The sequence below is a fragment of the Salvelinus alpinus genome, chromosome 20, assembly GCF_045679555.1.
Source record: "Salvelinus alpinus chromosome 20, SLU_Salpinus.1, whole genome shotgun sequence".
NCBI classification, from domain to species: Eukaryota; Metazoa; Chordata; class Actinopteri; order Salmoniformes; family Salmonidae; genus Salvelinus; species Salvelinus alpinus.
Window position 1 is genome coordinate 15,673,731 of NC_092105.1, and position 6,194 is coordinate 15,679,924.

A 6,194-nucleotide genomic window follows, 5' to 3' on the forward strand; every position below is an offset into this window, starting at 1 on the left:
GGTTGAGAGAATGCCAAGCGTGTTCAACGCTGTCATCAAGGAAAAGGGTGGCTACTTTGAAGAATCTCAAATAAATAAAAATATATTTTGACATGATTCCATATGTGTTATTTCATAGTTTTAAAGTCTTCACTATTATTCTACAATGTAGAAAATAGTCAAAATAAAGAAAAAGGAGATCATTCAGAGACTGGTGGTTAAAAATGTCCAGACCGAGAAAGCCTGGCGAAAGGACCAGGAAGACTGGACCAAGGCCAAGGCCAGATTATCAGGCCAGATGGAGATTGTTTTGGAGTTGAAGAGAAAATGGACGGGCCAAACCGATGCGACACTTGGAAGGGGAGATGGCCCAGAAGAAAAATCTACAGGAAACAGAGGCACAGGTAGGTCATTCAAATTTGATTTTGTTTTGGTAATGAGTAGACGGAATCTAAAACAAAAATCCAGAAAATCACATTGTATGATTTTTAAGTAATTAATTTGCATTTTATTGCATGACATAAGTATTTGATACATCAGAAAAGCAGAACTTAATATTTGGTACAGAAACCTTTGTTTGCAATTACAGAGATCATACGTTTCCTGTAGTTCTTGACTAGGTTTGCACACACTGCAGCAGGGATTTTGGCCCACTCCTCCCTACAGATCTTCTCCAGATCCTTCAGGTTTCGGGGCTGTCGCTGGGCAATACGGACTTTCAGCTCCCTCCAAAGATTTTCTATTGGGTTCAGGTCTGGAGACTGGCTAGGCCACTCCAGGACCTTGAGATGCTTCTTACGGAGCCACTCCTTAGTTGCCATGGCTGTGTGCTTCGTGTCGTTGTCATGCTGGAAGACCCAGCCACGACCCATCTTCAATGCTCTTACTGAGGGAAGGAGGTTGTTGGCCAAGATCTCGCGATACATGGCCCCATCCATCCTCCCCTCAATACGGTGCAGTCGTCCTGTCCCCTTTGCAGAAAAGCATCCCCAAAGAATGATGTTTCCACCTCCATGCTTCACGGTTGGGATGGTGTTCTTGGGGTTGTACTCATACTTCTTCTTCCTCCAAACACGGCGAGTGGAGTTAGACCAAAAAGCTCTATTTTTGTCTCATCAGACCACATGACCTTCTCCCATTCCTCCTCTGGATCATCCAGATGGTCATTGGCAAACTTCAGACAGGCCTGGACATGCACTGGCTTAAGCAGGGGGACCTTGCGTGCGCTGCAGGATTTTAATCCATGACGGCGTAGTGTTACTAATGGTTTTCTTTGAGACTGTGGTCCCAGCTCTCTTCAGGTCATTGACCAGGTCCTGCCGTGTAGTTCTGGGCTGATCCCTCACCTTCCTCATGATCATTGATGGCCCACGAGGTGAAATCTTGCATGGAGCCCCAGACCGAGGGTGATTGACCGTCATCTTGAACTTCTTCCATTTTCTAATAATTGCGCCAACAGTTGTTTCCTTCTCACCAAGCTGCTTGCCTATTGTCCTGTAGCCCATCCCAGCCTTGTGCAGGTCTACAATTTTATCCCTGATGTCCTTACACAGCTCTCTGGTCTTGGCCATTGTGGAGAGGTTGGAATCTGTTTGATTGAGTGTGTGGACAGGTGTCTTTTATACAGGTAACGAGTTCAAACAGGTGCAGTTAATACAGGTAATGAGTGGAGAACAGGAGGGCTTCTTAAAGAAAAACTAACAGGTCTGTGAGAGGCGGAATTCTTACTGGTTGGTAGGTGATCAAATACTTATGTCATGCAATAAAATGCAAATTAATTATTTAAAAATCATACAATGTGATTTTCTGGATTTTTGTTTTAGATTCCGTCTCTCACAGTTGAAGTGTACCTATGATAAAAATTACAGACCTCTACATGCTTTGTAAGTAGGAAAACCTGCAAAATCGGCAGTGTATCAAATACTTGTTCTCCCCACTGTATATATCTTTTCTGAGCATTCTTATATTTCCTAGATATAGGACAGACACTTCGAAACCTTGTTCCTTATGATTATTTTTCTTACTGGAGCCGTACATTATCATGCTGAAACATGAGGTGATGGTGGGGGATGAATGGCACAACAATTGGCCTCAGGATCTCGTCACAGTGTCTCTGTGCATTTAAATTGCCATCAATAAAATGCAATTGTGTTCGTTGTCTGTAGTGTTATGCCTGGTGTCAATGTAAATAGTCCAGGTGGCCATTTGACTAATTGTTCAGCAGTCTTATTGCTTGGGGTAGAAGCTGTTATGGAGCCTTTTGCACCTACACTTGGCACTCCGGTACCGCTTGCCGTGCAGTAGCAAAGAGGACAATGTAAGACTTGGGTGACTGTAGTCTGACAATTTTTTGAGCCTTCGTTGGACACCGCCTAGTTTATACAGCGGCATGTGAAGGTATTCACCCCCCTTGGCATTTTACCTATTTTGTTGCCTTACAACATGGAACTAAAATAGATTTTTTGGGGGGGTTTGCAAAATATTTTTTATTGTGATACAAACAAGAAATAAGACAAAAAAACTGAAAACTTGAGTGTGCCTAACTATTCACCCCTTCAAAGTCAATAGTTTGTAGAGCCACCTTTTGCAGCAATTACAGCAGCAAGTCTCTTGGGGTATGTCTGTATAAGCTTGGCACATCTAGCCACTGGGATTTTTGCCCATTCTTCAAGGCAAAACTGCTCCAGCTCCTTCAAGTTGGATGGGTTCCACTGGTGTACAGCAATCTTTAAGTCATACCACAGATTCTCAAATGGATTGAGGTCTGGGCTTTGACTAGGCCATTCCAAGACATTTAAATGTTTCCCCTTAAACCACTCGAGTGTTGCTTTATCAGTGTGCTTAGGGTCATTGTCCTGCTGGAAGGTGAATCTCTGTCCCAGTCTCAAATCTCTGGAAGACTGAAACAGGTTTCCATCAAGAATTTCCCTGTATTTAGCGCCATCCATAATTTCTTAAATTCTGACCAGTTTCCCAGTCCCTGCCGATGAAAAACATTGGCTGGGACTGGGAAACATGGTGTTCTCGGGGTGATGAGAGGTGTTAGGTTTGCGCCAAGACAGAGTTTTCCTTGATGGCCAAAAAGCTACATTTTAGTCTCATCTAACCAGAGTACCTTCTTCCATATGTTTGGGGAGTCTCCCACATTCCTTTTGACGGACACCAAATGTGTTTAAATATTTTTTTCTTTAAGCAATTACTTTTTTCTGGCCACTCTTGCGTAAAGCCCAGCTCTGTGGAGTGTACGGCTTAAAGTGGTCATATGGACAGATACTCCAATCTCCGCTGTGGAGCTTTGCAGCTCCTTCGGGGTTATCTTTGGTCTCTTTGTTGCCTCTCTGATTAATGCTCTCCTTGCCTGGTCCGTGAGTTTTGGTGGGCGGCCCTCTCTTGGCAGGTTTGTTGTGATGCCATATTCTTTCCATTTTTTAATAATGGATTTAATGGTGCTCCGTGGGATGTTCAAAGTTTAAGATTTTTTTATAACCCAACCCTGATCTGTACTTCTCCACAACGTTGTCCCTGACCTGTTTGGAGAGCTCCTTGCTCTTCATGGTGCCGCTTGCTTGGTGGTGTCCCTTGCTTAGTGGTGTTGCAGACTCTGGGGCCTTTCAGAACAGGTGTATATATACTGAGATCATGTGACACTTAGATTGCACACAGGTGGACTTTATTTAATTAACTAATTATGTGACTTCTGAAGGTAATTGGTTGCACCAGATCTTATTTAGGGGCTTCATAACAAAGGGGGTGAATACATATGCACACACCACTTTTCCGTTTTCTCTTTGTTGAATTATTTGAAACAAGTAATTTTTTTCATTTCACTTCACAAATTTGGACTATTTTGTTACATTAAATCCAAATAAAAATCCATTTAAATTACAGGTTGTAATGCAACAAAATAGGAAAAATGCCAAGGGGGATGAATACTTTTGCAAGGCACTATAGGTCCTAGATGGCAGGAAGCTTGGCTAAATGCACTGGGCCGAATGCCTCTCTCTCTCCCCTCTGTAGAGCCTTACGGTCAGATGCCGAGCATTCGCCATACCAGGCCGTGAATGAACTGGTCAGGATGCTCTTGTTGGTGCAGCTGTAAAACTTTTTGAGGATCTGGGGACCCATGCCAAATCTTTAAAGTCTCCTGAGGGGGAAAAGGTGTTGTCTTGCACTCTTCATGACTGTCTTGGTATTTTTGGACCATGATAGTTTGTTGGTGATGTGGACACCAAGGACCTTGAAACTCTGGACCCGCTCCACTACAGCCCCGTCGATGTTAATAGGGGCCTGTGCGGCCCGCCTTTTCCTGTAGTCCACGATCAGCTCCTTTGTCTTGCTCACATTGAGGGAAAGGTCGTTGTCCTGGCACCACACTGACAGGTCTCTGACCACCCCCCTATAGGCTGTCTCGTCATTGTCGCTGGTCAGGCCTAAAATCAAATCATATAACATTTATTTATATAGCCCTTCGTACATCAGCTGATATCTCAAAGTGCTGTACAGAAACCCAGCCTAAAACCCCAAACAGCAAGCAATGCAGGTGTAGAAGCACGGTGGCTAGGAAAAACTCCATAGAAAGGCCAAAACCTAGGAAGAAACCTAGAGAGGAACCAGGCTATGAGGGGTGGCCAGTCCTCTTCTGGCTGTGCCGGGTGGAGATTATAACAGAACATGGCCAAGATGTTCAAATGTTCATAAATGACCAGCATGGTCAAATAATAATAATCACAGTAGTTGTCGAGGGTGCAGCAAGTCAGCACCTCAGGAGTAAATGTCAGTTGGCTTTTCATAGCCGATCATTAAGAGTATCTCTACCGCTCCTGCGGTCTCTAGAGAGTTTGAAACAGCAGGTCTGGGACAGGTAGTACGTCCGGTGAACAGGTCAGGGTTCCATAGCAGCAGGCAGAACAGTTGAAACTGGAGCAGCAGCACGGCCAGGTGGACTGGGGACAGCAAGGAGTCATCATGCCAGGTAGTCCTGAGGCATGGTCCTAGGGCTCAGGTCCTCCGAGAGAGAGAAAGAGAGAATTAGAGAGAGCATACTTAAATTCACACAGGACATCGGATAAGACAGGAGAAATACTCCAGCCTACCACTGTATCGTCAGCAAACTTAATGATGTTGTTGGAGTTGTGCTTGGTCACGCAGTCGTGGGTGAACAGGGAGTACAGGAGAGAAGCACACACTCCTGAGGGGCCCCGGTGTTGAGGATCAGTGTGGCAGATGTGCTGTTGCCTACACTCACCACCTGGGGACGGCCCGTCAGGAAGTCCAGGATCCAGTTGCAAAGGGAGGTGATTAGTCCCAGGGTCCTTTGCTTAGTATTGAGCTTTGTGGGCACTATGGTGTTGAACGCTGAGCTGTAGTCAATTAACAGCATTCTCACATAGGTGTTCCTTTTGTCCAGGTGGGAAAGTGTAGTACAGAGTGCGATTGAGATGGCGCCATCTGTAGATCTGTTGGGGCGGTATGCGAATTGGAGTGGGTCTAGGGTTTCCGGGGTGATGGTGTTGATGTGAGTCATGACCAGCCTTTAAAAAGCACTTCATGGCTATCGACGTGAGTGCTACGGGGCAGTAGTCATTTAGGCAGGTTACCTTCGGCTCTTCTCGTAGGCTCGTGTGGGTCTGGGCAGCTCACGGCTGGGTTTCCCTTTGTAGTCCGTAACAGTTTGCATGCCCTGCCACCTCTTACGAGCTTCAGAGCCGGTGTAGTAGGATTCAATCTTAGCCCTGTATTGACTCTTTGCCTGTTTGATAGTTCGTCTGAAGGCATAGTGGGATTTCTTATAAGCGTCCAGATAAGTGTCCCGGTCCTTGAAAGGGGCAGCTCTAGCCTTTAGCTTAGTGCGGCTGTTGCCTGTAATCCATGGCTTCTGGTTGGGATATGTACGCACGGTCGGCTGTAGGGACGACGTCGTTGATGCACTTATTGATGAAGCCAGTGACTAAGGTGGTATACTCCTCTATGCCATTGGATGAATCCCGGAACATATTCAAGTCTGTGCTAGAAAAACAGTCCTGTAGCGTAGGCCTCTGACCATTTCTGTATTGAGCGAGTCACTGGTACTTCCTGCTTTAGTTTTTGCTTGTAAGCAGGAATCAGGAGGATATAATTATGGTCAGATTTGCCAAATGGAGGGCGAGGGAGAGCTTTGTATATGTATCTGTGTGTGAAGTAAAGGTGGTGTAGAGTTTTTTTCCCTCTGGTTGCAC